The sequence below is a fragment of the Esox lucius genome, chromosome 15 (assembly GCF_011004845.1).
Source record: "Esox lucius isolate fEsoLuc1 chromosome 15, fEsoLuc1.pri, whole genome shotgun sequence".
Lineage (NCBI taxonomy): Eukaryota > Metazoa > Chordata > Actinopteri > Esociformes > Esocidae > Esox > Esox lucius.
Window position 1 is genome coordinate 29,229,945 of NC_047583.1, and position 16,692 is coordinate 29,246,636.

The following is a 16,692-nucleotide window of genomic DNA, read 5'->3' on the forward strand; positions in this document are numbered from 1 at the left end:
TGGTGATCCCATTACAATGTCATAAACAGTTTTAGCATATTTGTACTAGAATTGGACCTATGGAGTCTGGCAGGAGACAACAGGTACTACAAAGGTACTAATGACAACACACAGACTCAGGAGGACATGAACTAGCATGCTGTAACCCCCTGTTCTCTTCAATAGAGGAATATTGAGAGGTCCACAATACATCACTTCTCCCTTTGCACTCTCTCCATATATCTGAAACTGAGAAAGGGAGAAAGATTTTTTTTCCCAAAAATATAATAATGAATCTCATTGAAACTGACTTTGGAAAAACAATATTTAATGTCAATGATTTGGTGTTTACTTGAATAGAGATGACATGGTGTGTTGGAAAAAGTGTTCACCCCTTTGGCCGTCTGTTTTTCTCATGTGCACATAGGTCCTCCAGAAGGTGGTCAGTCGCTTCTGACTCAGGCTACACTCTCTACATGGGCTACCCAGCTGCCTAAGCAAGCAAACCTGTCAGGTTTTTGCTCTAACAAAATGCGAAAACCAAACATTTTGACACAATGTCTTTTTATGTATTAACTGGCCAAGCAAAAATTCTACTTGAATTCACAATCTTTGAGAAACTCTTCTAATAATATAGTAGCTTTACAGAGTTAGGTGTGGATGTTTAAACCATCTCATAGGTAATAAAGTAAATAAAAAACGTTGAAAGTATTTTGTGGTTCTTAGTGGATAGTTACAATGAATTGGATACTACTGGAACACATTACTGTACACGTTAGCAGTGAGCAGTAGAGGGGTTTTCCAGCAGAAACGGCACAAATTTGAGGAAATTCAAATGTATCCCCCAAACGGTCCTTGACCAATCCTACTTTAGCAACATGTCACTACTTAAAGGTCCGTCATGCTTTTAACGCCCAATTTCACAAGTATTGTTAGGACACAACTGCTAGGACAGAATATATACAATGTTACTTAATGTTACTTAAAAAACACACCCTAAAAGGAATAAATATAATGAATAACACTGCATACGTACATATCTACAGTATAACAACTAATAAATTTTTTAAATATCAAGTGAAAGACTCTCCTTCACAACCTACCTGCTTTGCAATTGAAATGAATATGTAAATTTACACAAAATCTCCAAAGAACTTTCAATTACTTTAAATGGGATATTTCAAGTTTATATTACATTACCTACAATTCATCTTGTTTTAAAATATGTGACCTGGGGCTTCCGGTGATGCCATGGATATGCTTGCAGCATCGTAAGTTAGCTCCGCTGGACAAAATTAAAGATAAGAGTGACAACTACAATATTTCGACACTGAAAGGTAAAAGATAGATTAATGAAACATGAGTTCCTCCGCTGGTCAAAGGAGACAAGATAAACCAAACCCCTCACAGGGGGAAAAGATGATAATAAGCCAAATCCACCGAGCCCAACTAGCAAAACCAAGGCTAGCAGCAACACGTGTCAGTCAGACTCAACAATACTGGAGGAGTTAAAAAAAACACTGAAAAGAAAATCAAGACGGACACAACCACACTCAATTGGCCCTTAGATGGAACAAACTATTTCGGACATGAAGGACCAGTGGTCGGAACACGAAGAAAGAATGGGAGGACTGGAGGAGAGAGTCGGTGCGGCCGAGGATGGGAAGATGCAACACCGCAGGGCGCTGAGATACCTGCTACACCGGGATATCGACCTGTCGGCAAAATGTGATGACCTCCAAAACAGACTGAGACGAAACAATATCAGGATCTTTCAAATCCCGGAGGGCAGTGAAGGGAAATATATGGCTGGATTTGCTAAAGACCTACTTCAGTAAGAACTTAAACTAACACCAGACCTGGACATTAAGATTGAAAGGGCACATCGGTCACGGTGGCCAAACCTAAAGCTACAACAGCTCCACCAAGATCGATTATAGTGAGATTTCTGGATGCTGCGGTGAAGGATGCAGTCATAAGGCAGGCATGGAGCCAGGGGCCAGTCCTCTTTCGGGGCAAGCGGATCTACTTTGACCAAGACTACTCCCCCGATCTCCAAATGGATGAGGGTCCGAGAAGTTATCAAACAGCTTAAAAAGTTGGACGTACAGGCGAGGTGTCTATACCCAGCACAACTGAGATTGAAGCTGAACACCGGGGAGAAGACCTTCGCATCACTAACGAGTGCCGCGGTGCTGCTGAAGGAGCTGGGCGTCGATGTGCGCTGTGGGGAGAGGGAGCGCATCGAGGAGGAGCTGAAGGATGGATGGAGGAGCCAAGAGAGGAGAAAGAAGGGAAAGTTTCTGTCACCAGCTGATCTCAGGGCCCTCCAGCTGATCTCAGGGGACTAAAGGGAATCTACCACTAAGATGGATAAAAAGTTTGTTTCAACGAAACCACTGGTAAGGTTATATAAATAACAGACCTATAGGAATACCATAAGCCCCACTAACCTATATATAAATAACGTAAATTGTTGTCACATCATAAGGTTATGTGTTAGAGAGTCCAGAAGGAGGATATGCTGGAGTACATGAGTGGTATACACTCACCCAGACCTTTTTTACATATTAGTGTAATATTGGTCGCACTTGCACCGTGTCTGCTTTTTCCCACAGAGAAGGTAGGTCACACCTCTCTGCCCCAATACCACCGGGGACCTGGTGCAGCCACAGTTCACCCACTGCGTCAGGTTGATGAGGTGGAAGTTCAGTTCTGTGTTATATATAGTGTTTTTTGTTTTCTGTTTTTCCTGACACGTTACAGGCATTGTTTTGTTAATGATTAGATTCTCTTTGACATCCAAGTGTGAACAGGTAGGGAGAAATATCGTAAGATTATATGAAGTCCATGGCTGAGCTAAATTTTATAATTTATAATATAAGAGGTATTAATAATCCAATCAAAAGGAAAAAGATTTTGGGACAATTAAATAGGTTTCACTGCTCTGTTGCTTTAATTCAGGAAACACACCTGTCTGAGACTCCATCCATCTTCTTCCGCTTCATCCGGGGCCGGGTCGCGGGGGCAGCAGTCTAAGCAGATATGCCTAGACTTCCCTCTCCCCAGACACTTCCTCCAGCTCTTCCGGGGGGACACCGAGGTGTTCTCAGGCCAGCCGGGAGACATAGTCCCTCCAGCGTGTCCTAGGTCTTCCCCGGGGTCTCCTCCCGGTGGGACGGGACCGGAACACCTTCCCAGGAAGGCGTTCCGGAGGCATCCGAAACAGATGCCCAAGCCACCTCAGCTGACCCCTCTCGATGTGGAGGAGCAGCGGCTCTACTCTGAGCTCCTCCCGGGTGACCAAGCTTCTCACCCTATCTCTAAGGGATCGCCCAGCCACTCTGCGGAGAAAGCTCATTTCAGCCGCCTGGATCCGGGATCTTGTCCTTTCGGTCATGACCCAAAGCTCATGACCATAGGTGAGAGTAGGAACGTAGATTGACCTGTAAATCGAGAGCTTCGCCTTGCGGCTCAGCTCTTTCTTCACCACGACAGACCGATACATCGACCGCATTTCTGCAGAAGCTGCACCGATCCGTCTGTCAATCTCCTGTTCCATCCTTCCCTCACTCGTGAACAAGACCCCTAGATACTTAAACTCCTCCACTTGAGGCAGGCACTCTCCACCAACCTGAAGTGGGCACGCCACCCTTTTCCGACTGCGTACTGTCTGAGACTGAGCACTTAAAACTGAAGAGAGAGTGGGTGGATCATGTTTATAGTGCATCATAAGGGAGGAAAAAGAAGAGAGGGGTTGCTATACTATTTAATAAATCAGTGTACTACAACAATGAGCAAACCTTTCAAGACGATGAAGGCCGGTATGTTATGGTGATAGGCACAATTGGGGGAATAAGGATAACCATACTTAATGTACACTCACCTGAAGGATTATTAGGAACACCTGTTAAATTTCTCATGAATGCAATTATCTAATCAACCAATCACATGGCAGTTGCTTCAATGCATTTAGGGCTGTGGTCCTGGTCATGACAATCTCCTGAACTCCAAACTGAATGTCAGAATGGGAAAGAAAGGTGATTTAAGCAATTTTGAGCGTGACATGGTTGTTGGTGCCAGAACGGCCGGTCTGAGTATTTCACAATCTGCTCAGTTACTGGGACTTTCACACACAACCATTTCTAGGGTGTACAAAGAATGGTGTGAAAAGGGAAAAACATCCAGTATGCGGCAGTCCTGTGGGCGAAAATGCCTTGTTGATGCTAGAGGTCAGAGGAGAATGGGCCGACTGATTCAAGCTGATAGAAGAGCAACTTTGACTGAAATAACCACTTGTTACAACCGAGGAATGCAGCAAAGCATTTGTGAAGCCACAACACGCACAACCTTGAGGCAGATGGGCTACAACAGCAGAAGACCCCAGCGGGTACCACTCATCTCCACTACAAATAGGATTAAAAGGTTACAATTTGCACAAGCTCACCAAAATTGGACAGTTGAAGACTGGAAGAATGCTGCCTGGTCTGATGAGTCTCAATTTCTGTTGAGATTTTCAGATGGTAGAGTCAGAATTTGGTGTAAACAGAATGAGAACATGGATCCATCATGCCTTGTTACCACTGTGCAGGCTGGTGGTGGTGGTGTAATGGTGTGGAGGATGTTTTCTTGGCACACTTTAGGCCCCTTAGTGCCAATTGGGCATCGTTTAAATGCCACGGCCTACCTGATCATTGTTTCTGACCATGTCCATCCCTTTATGACCACCATGTACCCATCCTCTGATGGCTACTTCCAGCAGGATAATGCACCATGTCACAAAGCTTGAATAATTTCAAATTGGTTTCTTGAACATGACAATGAGTTCACTGTACTGAAATGGCCCCCACAGTCACCAGATTTCAATCCAATAGAGCATCTTTGGGATGTGGTGGAACGGGAGCTTCGTGCCCTGGATGTGCATCCCACAAATCTCCATCAACGGCAAGATGCTATCCTATCAATATGGGCCAACATTTCTAAAGAATGCTTTCAGCACCTTGTTGAATCAATGCCACATAGGATTAAGGCAGTTCTGAAGGCAAAAGGGGGTCAAACACAGTATTAGTATGGTGTTCCTAATAATCCTTTAGGTGAGTGTATATAAAAGGTTAACGGCTGGCACTTCGCAAAACACGGACTACATTAAGGAAAAATGTTAACTGGAATTGAATGTTATAATTGAAGATTCTCCATGGATGGACATATGGACAAATTGTCATATGGGAATTAGTAGCCAACTGTGGAAAGAATTTGACTGGTGTGACGTCCTCCGCCGGCGTAGACCCGCTTCCACGCTCCACCTCTCACGAACGCACCCCTAACTCCACGGCACACGAACGCACCCCAGTCATCAGATCCCAATCACCCTCATTCTGAGCACCTGTGAGTAGTTAGTGTAGGGTATATTGTGTCAGAATGGTGATTTATGGCCCTGGGGGGCGGGGCTTCCATATAGATGTGACAGGTGGGCGGGACATCCGGATTGCAGGGTGGGACTTCCGGTATGACGTATGTTAGGGTGGGACTTCCTGTATGACGTATGTTAGGGTGGGACTTCCGGTATGACGTATGTTAGGGTGGGACTTCCGGTATGACATATGTTAGGGTGGGACTTCCTGTATGATGTATGTTAGGGTGGGACTTCAGGTATGACGTATGTTAGGGTGGGACTTCAGGAGTGACGTATGCATGTCCGGTGACTTTGTTATTTATGATTACATTGATGTGTCAGTGTTTGATGTTTTACAACGCTTGATGAGCAAACCAGACTGGTGTTATAACAAGTGGGTTATGTTTGATGATTAACAAATGGGGCTTAGGGTTCCGGAATGTTAAATTCCCAGGCAGTAAATAAGTGTTGTGTAAGCGGCAAGTTGTTTGGTGTACAGGAAATGGTGTTCGACAAATATAAAACCCTGGTGTTTTATCTTCTGACAAGTGTTGCAACAGCTGGCATACAAACGGTGTTTGTTAACCTTTCATGTTTTATGGGTTGACTGGCGTGGTATATGTATTTAAACCACGCCGACATCGGGGTTGGTCATTCAGTCTTGCCTGAGCGAACTTACCTACACATTACATAACATGGAGGATTGTGCTGCTATCAATGTTTTGGGTGAAACACCGGTGAAAGCTAACAGCTTAAACGCAGCTCAGCGATTTGGTAAGAAATTGCAAATGGACCGCAGAGATGCAATCAACATGCCAGCCCCGAAGAAACCGATGCAGAGTTTACCCGAATCCATCAATTACACCCGGATATGGTGGCACAGGAGTGGAAATTGGACGATGGTCGGATCGGGGGATACATCTTCAACCCAGAGCAACCGGAGGTTGCATTTTATGAATTACCCGAAGGCCAAGTGTTTAAGGCTGGTGTGACTGATCAAATGGTTTTTAATGCCAGTTTATGGGGCACCTTTCGAAAAGTGTTTTATTTGGGGCCAAAACAAGGCCCACATAATACAGTAGATGTACTGTTTAAAGTTGTAGAGGGGCTGAAAGAGTATGACTCTGTCAGATTGGAGTTATTTCCGTAAAATATCAGCGTGTTAGTTTGTGACTGCGGACTGATCGACTGACCTAAGACCCCGAAGCCCCGCCTTAAGCCAACACCTTCATCAGCACAGCATAAAAACCGACAGACAGCCGGTGACATTCAAGCAGTCGGAAGAATTTACGAAACATGTCTCAAGATTACAACCAAGCGGTGATTGAAGGACCCAAGGCTGAGGACTGGCTGTGTGATGCCTGGGATGACAACGCTGAAGCCTTCTACGGAACCCCTGACCCAGACAGCTCGATTCCACCGGCATACCCAACAAGAAACTACCATTGGATTGACAGGGTTGGTGATCAACTAGGTCCTCTTAACCTGTCATACCTTTCAAATGCTAACAAGAGTTATCACAAAATGGACAAACAACTTGCACCAAAAATTTTAAAGATCATCAAAGCAACAATGGGTATGATTCTGGAAAACGTTGTTGGGGCTATTCTACACAAAGCATGCATCGGATGCGAAGTGGACCACCCGAGCCAGACAAGACATTCATGTCTCGAACCGCCTGAGTATTTTTTTGAGGCCCATTATGATGACATTGTGGCGACAGTTTTAACACCGCGACTGAAACATGTGTTGGTCAAGGCTTTGAACGCATCTGGTTTTCACACACCGATGACTGATGTTCACGAGGCCGCTGAGAACTTTCTGCACGAGCTCAAGTTGGAGCCGAACATCACACAGAGACTGAGTGAGAACAGGGATGAGTACATGGACAAATTTAATGAGGATGTTGTATGCGACGCAGCGGGGTCATGGTGTGATGAAAGCAAAGAGTCTGTTGTCTAAGGCCAGGGTAGCTTCAGTTCTCATGTTAACATGTATATAAACAAAGACTATGAGAAATCTGAATGTTTGTGTAACTTTTCTGAATATATTGGTTGTGTAATTTCGAAAACTCAAATAAAACATTGTTAAACATGTATTAATTCTCATTATTGCTTGAACAATCTACGATGTCTGAACAGGTTATGAAAAGTATTTACTATGACCCGGCAAACCCTGGTGCTTATGTGGGTAGAGAGGGTTTGAAAAGAGCATACTTGGAAAAAACCGGGGAGATCCTCAAAAATGGTGAGGCCGATGACTGGCTGCTCGCCCAGGATACATACACGCTACACAGGCCTGTAGCTATACATTTTAAAAGAAATAGAGTTATTGTTCATGATATAAATTCACAATTTCAGCTGGATTTGGTTGACATGAGTGCTTACAGTGTGGAAAATGATAACATGAAATTGATGTTAACATGTATAGATGTATTAAGCAAATACGCATGGATTCGCGTGCTGAGAAATAAAAGCGCTATAGAGGTAAAGCGAGCATTTGAAGACATATTAAAAGAAGGAAGAACACCACAAAAAGTCCAAACGGACAAGGGGAAGGAGTTTTTTAATTCACATTTTGAAATGTTGATGAAGAAGTACAACATAAAACATTTTGCTACAGGAAATGATGTCAAAGCGAGTATCGTTGAGAGGTTTAATAAAACAATTAAATCACGAATGTGGAGGTATCTGACAGCAGCCAACACTCACCGCTATGTTGAGGTTATTCAAGATTTAGTTCGTGGGTACAACCATAGCTACCATCGGTCTATTAAGATGAAGCCTGCTGACGTTTGTGAAGAAAATGTTAGATTAGTTCTCAAGAACCTGTATGGCACAACATTAACGAGAAATGGTAATCAAAGCTACAAGTTCCAGGTTGGGGATACTGTGAGACTCTCAAAGCTGAGAGGTGCGTTTACAAAAGGCTATGAAAAAGGGTACACAGATGAATATTTTACAATAACACAATGCATTCCTCGGGTACCTCCTGTATATAGAATAAAAGATTACGATGGCGATGTGATAGTTGGGACCTTTTATGAACAGGAATTGCTGAAAATAATCGTGGCTAAGGATAAAACTTTTAAAGTGGAAGCAGTTTTGAATGAGAATGTACAGAAAGGGAGGAAAATGTGTCTTGTGAAGTGGCTTGGTTGGCCTGAGAAATTCAACAGCTGGATACCATCGGAACAAGTGGTTGACCTAGAAACTGGATAAAACTCCAGGATTTACAGGATCACGTCATTTACATTGACTGCGATCAGCATGGGTGACGGTGGCTTCTACATAACGCTGCCCAGTAACTCATCGAGACATGTCTATCCAAGCAACACGAGTTCGTGCTATACCACTTTTGCCAAAGGTATAGATTTGAAAGGCGATTGGGAAGTATCTTTGATAGAGTTCCAATACCCGCATACGTGCAAAATTACACTTCAGACCCGTCAAACAATCTTTTAGAGTTTAAGATGCAGCCGCAGAAGCTCTATGATGATCCTCAAAGGTATGTTGAATACTACACAACACAGGCCGGTAACGGTTTACCAGGGTATCATGGTAGCTCAGCAATGTATGGGGCCGGTCCAGGGGGCCTTTTCCGAGGGCTTTTCCGGATGGCAATACCTTTGTTGAATCGCGGGTTCTCCATAGCAAAACCACATCTGAAGAGTGCGGCTAGGAATATAGTCGGCGATGTTGTCAACAGTGTTATGTCACGACAAACAAAACAGCAGGATGGTTCTGGATTAATGGTTATGTCTCGAGGTGTTAGAAAGAGACCACCTGGTAGGCGGAGCCTACCCAAGAGTAAAAAACGCAAGAATGAGACAAAAACAAGAGCCAAGGTTAAAGAGGACATACACCCCGGAGGACGCTCAAAGGGAACACGACAAATCTGATTAAGAATATATTTTAGAGAGATGGCACTCCTACACCGTATGTCTGGCGAATGTATGAAGACAGAGTTGGATTTATTCACAGTTCCATTCACACAGACATTTATTGAGAAAAATACATACATTGAAATACCGACCCTATCAGCAATATCAGACGCAGCCCCTCTGGAGTTCTTTATTGCCGGGAATGGCGAAGACTACGTTGATCTAAACAATACTTTGCTGTACCTACGTGTAAAAATCACTAAACCAGACGGAACTAATATTGATGCCGGAGCACGTGTTGGGGTTATCAACTATCCGATAGCCACCCTATTTTCACAAGTGGATGTCTCCTTGGGTGATCGTTTAATTAGCCAGAGTAGCAACACATACCCCTACAGAGCCGTTATGGAGAGCATTCTGAATTATGGATGTGATACATTAAAGATACAGTTTTCAGCTGGGTTGTTTTACAAGGATGCCGCAGGTCACATGGATGTTACGGACCCTGCAGGCGAGAACGATGGACTTACGAAAAGGGCAGCCTATTCGGCGGATAGCACAACATTTGAAATGATCGGCCCTGTTCATAGCGATATCTTCTTTCAAGAGAAACTTATGTTAAACGGCGTTGACATAAAGGTTAGGATGGTGCGCGGTAAAGATGAGTTCTGCCTTATGGGGGTCGGGGATGTGCGTTATCGTTTGCATATACTATCAGCATCACTATTTGTCAAGAAAGTGTCTGTTTCGCCAGCCGTGAAACTTGGACACGCTCAAGCGCTACTCTCAACCAATGCCAAGTACCCAATTGAAAGAGTGTGTATAAAGACATTTAGTTTACCGGCTGGGGGTCGTGTTTGTAACCAGGAAAACCTATTTTTAGGACCTCTGCCAAAATGTATTGTAATCGGATTGGTGGACAATGACAGTTTTACCGGAAGTTACACAAAGAATCCATTTAATTTCAAACATTATAATTTGGAGTTTATGGCTATGTATGTAGATGGTCAGCAATTTCCTAGCAAACCATTCCAACCAAATTACACAACAGGGTCAGCAGTACGTGAATTTTACCAATTGGCCTTAGCTTCAGGAAAACACCTAAAGGACCAAGCCTTGGCTATTGACAGGTCAGACTTCTTACACGGCTATGCCCTTTATGCATTCAACTGCGCGCCAGACGAGGAATGTGGTCAGCACATATCCTTGATCAAGTCAGGGAATGTACGACTTGAGATGAGGTTCAGACAACCACTACCCCACACAATTAATTTAGTTGTTTATTCAATCTTTGACTCCATTATCGAAGTGTCAAACCGGCGACAAGTCATGGTTGACTACTATTAGGAGAACGGTGTGGAAATGAATACCGCAGAGTTGACCAGTGTGGTGAACCAATTTTCATCTAGGACCCATTTCTATGGTGTGCTGGCAAGTGACCAACTACCTAGGGTGCCTGTCCGAGATGTTGCATCAATGATGATTGTTAATACACACCCAAGCAATCAACCTGGGGAGCACTGGCTGGCTGTTTACATAACGGATGATGGCATTGGAAGGTTTTATGACAGTTTTGGAAACCCCCCGGATTTTACATATTTTCCCAAGTCAATCAAGGCCTTTCTGAAAACCTGTGAGAATGTGGAATACAGTTCAAAACAAGTACAGGACCTGGTTTCAACCACGTGTGGACAGCATTGTTTGTTCTTTCTCTTTCTAATGACAAAAGGTCTGAGTTATAAAGATTTTGTCTTTTTATGCTGATGATTTACGAGAAAATGATGCCCTAGTCTCAAAGTTTGTAGCTAAGATGTACCAGAGTAAGCGTGATAAGCAAATGTTTAAATGCATACAACATGCTCAATCTTGTGAAACGTTTAATTTGTGCCATGGTTGTTGAAGAAATAGAAAAGCCAATCACGTGTATGTCAACTTTATTATTAAAAAATAAAAACATTTGTAAAACCACATCAATGTTTACATATTATTTTTCATACAACATTTATTCAAGATAAAACAAACATACAATGTATCACAAATCAAATAAAAACATTAAAATGGAAGCCATTTTGCGGGGTCCGTGGTATGAGGTTCAAAGAAAGCTTTGGTTGTTTGAAAACCAGTTGCTGGTGGTGTGGCTAAATCATCCATTGTGTCACCAGACTTTTGTTTATACAAATTGATTTTACGTCTTACATGCGCATTTGGAATAGTTGTAAAAAACACACCCCACCCCAACGGTCTTCCATCGTCAGCAATTGTATTGGTAGCTGTCACACTTTTAACAAGATCCAATAGGTGCGAGCCCTTGATTATCTCTCCTTTGAAAACAAATTCACCATTTGAATTCCATGAAGTCAAATCTTTAGACCTGTGCATTCTATTAAGAATATATTCAACATTCTTTCTACGCTTCTGTTGTGGAAATTTCTATGCACAATGTATTCTAACTGATTAAAGAACTAAGTCCCACTGTTAAGATAGGTACAGGAATGTGTGGGACCTGGTATTTGCATAGGGGACATCTATTGTCTGTCCAGATGGAGATCAATGGGTTTTAGGACAGGATAGGAGAAGATACAACAGGGGGCAGTAAGGTCAGTTGGCCCCTTTGGGTAAACACTACAGTAAACATTATGGCAGGAAGGATAAGTTGGGGGAAGATAGCATTTGATAGAACAAAGGGAAGGTGTTTGATTGACATGAAACAGATGGCAGCATCTTACCACACCCCTTTTTCCTATGTGATATATACGGTTGAATGAGCTATATTAGTTAGAGGCTCCTCAGACGATTATGTTTGCGTAAGCGGTTGACGCGTCTCTCATAATAGTCTCTGTGCATAATAATTAATAAAACGGTTATGATGTACAAAGAGAACTTTGTCTCTGTGTCCCTTACTCCGAGTGTCGATACATGGAATTACCATCACAATTTGGGGGCTCGTCCTCGGTTACTGATCCTGTGGTCTCCTACTTTTTGGGATTCCTCAGTACAGGTACCCGGACTTAAATTTCGAACTCGGGAGGTAAGGACACTTTCTTTTTGCGTTAGGGCGCGTGTATACTTGGGGTTAGGGCTCCTTTTTGCGTTAGGGCGCGAGTATACTTGGGGTTAGGGCTCCTTTTTGCGTTAGGCGCGTGTATACTTGGGGTTAGGGCTCCTTTTTGCGTTAGGGCGCGAGTATACTTGGGGTTAGGGCTCCTTTTTGCGTTAGGGCGCAAGTGTATGTGTTAGGGCACATTTGAATTCTGCAGACAAGGTTAGGGCCTTGAACATCTCACTTACGGGCCGACGGGTCTATCGACGATGTTAGGGCACGTTGATTGAGATGACAGCGTTAGGGCGCTGGTATTTGTGTTGGACACATTAGGTTTGGATGGTTATGGGATTTGTTAATAGAATAGAGTTTGTTTCGCTGCGTTTGTTTTTGTTTTTTTTTGCTGCTTTTGATGTTGGGTAAGCGTTGTGGTAAGTTTTCGGCGACGGTGTTTCTGTTTATGGTGTTTGGACATGTGGACAATTGTTCTTTGAGTGTTATTAGGTTTTTCGCAACTGGCTTTTTCGTTCGGTGATGGATGCGCGGCCTGTCGGGCTGCTTGGAGGTGGATGGACGTGGTAAAGTATGGGAGTTGCAGGTGGAAGGCGTAGGCTACGGTGTGTAGACAGTGTGGAGTGATGGAAAGCTTTGGGAAAGTTTGTGTGGAGTTTATTGATCTGTGTTGTAGTTTTTCTTTTGCTCAGGTTCGATGGCTCGATCCCCTCTGATCGCCCGTCACCCCCCCGCTAGGCCTCCTTGGAGGTTTGCGTAGTCCCGACGTTTCCCTGCAATCGTAGCCAACCCCGCTGGAGACTATGCTCTATGGCCCTTTTCGTTGTTTGAGTCCAGAAAAGTTCCAAAAGTGGGGAGTTGTACACACCAGGTGTACACACCCGTAATATCCGGTGTTTGCGGCTGAGACCAAAGAAGACTACAGACCCGGGGTTGAGGAAGAAACTTTGCTAACCGCTACGTTTAAAGTTATGAAGCTACCACTGGACATTCGACTGGACATTGGATTTGGGAAGATGAATGTGCGAATCAAGACAACGGCTCTACAGACGTATTGTTCCCTCAAGAATTGAGACAGTTTCGGTTTCTCTTTGGCCTTGCCATGAGCGATCCAACGGGAACGCTGAACCGCCTGAGGGAGGGGTGCGGACGGTCAGACAGGGGACCAGAGGGAGCATCAACCGGTGAGATTGTTCCTTAATACAGTTTTCATATGCTTTAGTAAATGTGGTTGTTTTTGTAAGTCAGATTTGATGGTTTTGTGGAAGTTGATAGATGGATTTGAGAAAGTATGGTGACTAGAAGTTATATTTTGGAGTATTGCAGTCAGGGCGGCTGTAGTTAGAAACATGTCGTTTTTGTTCCGTGTCCTGACACCCATTCCCGTGCAGCAGTTGGACTGCGTGATGGAGTATAGCGTGCTCCTGTATATAATGGTTTTGGATGTTGAAGTGTGGTGTTTTGGTTAATAGCGACTGTAGTTAGGCCTGACAACCATTCCTATGCAGCTAACCTATTGCGTTGCGATTAGTGCTGGATTATAAGCGGTTGGACTGCTTGAACATCTGCAATTTAGGTTGGACTTAAATATGCAATTGAGATTGGATCTCATACTTTCAGTGCCTGTAGAAGGCTCCTGTAAATTGCCGCAATTGTTGGTCAGCTTATGGTTTGGATCAGTATGCTACAGAAGTTGTATATGCACGCGCCACTTGTGTTTGTTGTGTATGTGGTTATGGCCCGAGTCAAGGTCATTTGTCATTATCTGTTTGTGGTCATCATTTAGTAAATGCATTTGTCCATTTTGGAAATCCCTGTGCACGGGGGTTCCGATTGGCTGCATTGTATGTTCCTTGGTGGGATATGTGTATTTGTTCAAGGTTGTTGTTACCTTGGAAGTTTTGAAATCGCAAGGTTTTGCTTTGTTTGGTGTCCACTGGGGTGTATGCGAAAGTACTGTCTTAAATTTAATAAATGGGATAGATTGGTAATTGGTATAATGCTGCTTCTCTAATATGGTCCACTATGGGAACGACAGTAGTCTCAAGATGGGGTCTCTGGAATCATGGACGATACTAGACACTGAGGTGTGCTTTCATAATCATTGATTTTCTTAAATGTTTATTTCCTAAAATGTATCGTGCCTAACCATTAAATGAAGCTGGAACTTATCAAGGAAACCTGATCACCTTCCTCGGTAATAGCCAAGCTTATTTAATATGTAGTTTGAGAAGCACTTGAATGTTATATAGCATGTTTTAATAGGCATTCGAAATAGCCTGGTTTGTTCTGTCATGCTTGACCATGTTTTAATAGGTATTCAGGAAATAACCTGTTTTGTTGTGCTTTGTCATGTGTACGTTTGTAATTTTGAGTCAAACGTATTTATTGCGTTGATGATAATGTTTAAAACCGTAAGGCCTCAAGGGGGGTCTGACCACGATGTAGGTAAGCCTTAAGGAAGGTGGTAGCCGACTGTTGTGTGCTGAGCTGTTCGCTAGCACGAGTGGGTAGTCTGAAACCTAGTGATGAATTAGAATTGGGTACAGTGATTTTCTAATCTGGTAAAATAGTTTCATGGTTGTCTTACGAAAGGTTATCATATTGTGTTTTCGCTCTCCTTATATATTGTATAAGTGGTAGAATGAAGAATCCACCTGGTGATAGACTTGAACGTTAAGGAGACACGCTGTGTTCCATGAGGGCCGCATATGAATCCAATATAGTCATGGCCTATGAAGGTACACAGCCAAAGCAAGTTTACTCCCCACAAAATTAGATGACCTATTTTTTTAAATGCTAAATTGAGTTTGGTTAAATAATGGAGTTCTCTTGAGTGTTTTCTAACGATAACTGGGATAATACTTGTGTTTTTAAAACCATTGCATGATACTCGTTCATGGAATTTGAATTCTGGAATGGTACATTAGTGAACAAATAGGGTATTGATGTAAAGGTGTTTAAGGCTACATTGAGTTTCCTTTGGATTACTTATTGTGCCTTGATTATAGTGACGTCATAAATCTGTATAGATAATGATAAGCACATTTTTACAAACTGCGAAAATATTAGATAGGTTGGACACTAAATCTAGAATCTTCAGTTAACGAACGATGTAGGCTAAATTGAGAGGATGGTCTGGGGACCATAAACGAACATTTGGCCTTGCTAATGGCTCACCATATATGTGTGGAGCTCAGAGCTTCAGGAAGGGTGGGCAGGTCCACTGGGATGGCTTCCGCCACCCTTAACATTATATCAAGGTAGCATATTACTAAGGGTTAAATTTGAGTGTTCAGCCTGTTCTCACACGTGGTAATTTTACCAACACATGTTCAGTTTTGGGATGATAAAACATTAAGTGAAAGCTGAATAAGTTTTCCTTTTGGTTGCTTTAATGTTTACATTTATGATTTCGAATCAAATTGTAGTAAGGGTGGAGACCTTGAGTCATCCAACATTGTTAATTGCTAGAACAAATTTGATGTCTTTGCATGAGATATGCATGGAAGTAGCGATTTTGGCTGACTGCCACTATTTTGAATGACGTAGACTTACATCTAAAATTGAGAAAATTCCCTAGAGTTTAGGAGGTAAATTGAGTCATGATGTTTGTTGGTCTCAAATTAGTTTGGCCGTTGCCTGTGTAAATGCAAATTTTGATATGCTAATTTGGGAGTTCCTTCACACGAGCGACCGTGTGTGTGGTACAGTTTTTATTTCCTTTGTTTTTCTTATTTTCGGTTGTTTGGTTGGATATTCAGTTTGCGACGTTTACTGAATGCATGTTAGAATTTTCTTTTTTTAATTTCGGTCCTATAATGGTTCTGCTTTCAAGCTTGAAGTCATTTTCTGTCTTGAAAGCAGGGGGGGATTGTATGAAATGATTATCTATAGTGGAAAAGAGTTGAACTTAGAGTTCAAATGAAAAAGAGTTGAACTTAGAGTTCAAAGCAAATTAAATAGGTACTTAAAGAAGTTACATGAATAATCTAGTTTGTCAAATTGGGTTTTTGAAATGTATGTTTTATGTGAAATCTAACATGGTTATGGTTGAGTGGAATACATCTTGCCATTTTGAAATGGTTTAGGTAAGCAATAACTAATTTGATGGGTGTGTTACTTTTCAGTTAGTTTAATATTTGATTAGAAGTAATCATATTAATCTCATGCATTATGGAATAAGTGGGTAAAAACATGCAGGGAGCACATTTTGTTATTCCTTACATGTTATTCCTTACATGTTTACAAAATTTTGCCATGGTTTAATTGATATTGAGAAAATAATTCTGCATGAAGTTATATTTCGGGAAAACCAAGTTGAGAAGTCTTACATAGTCAAAATTGTAAAGAGAGGTACAGACCCACTGGAGCACTCCACTCACT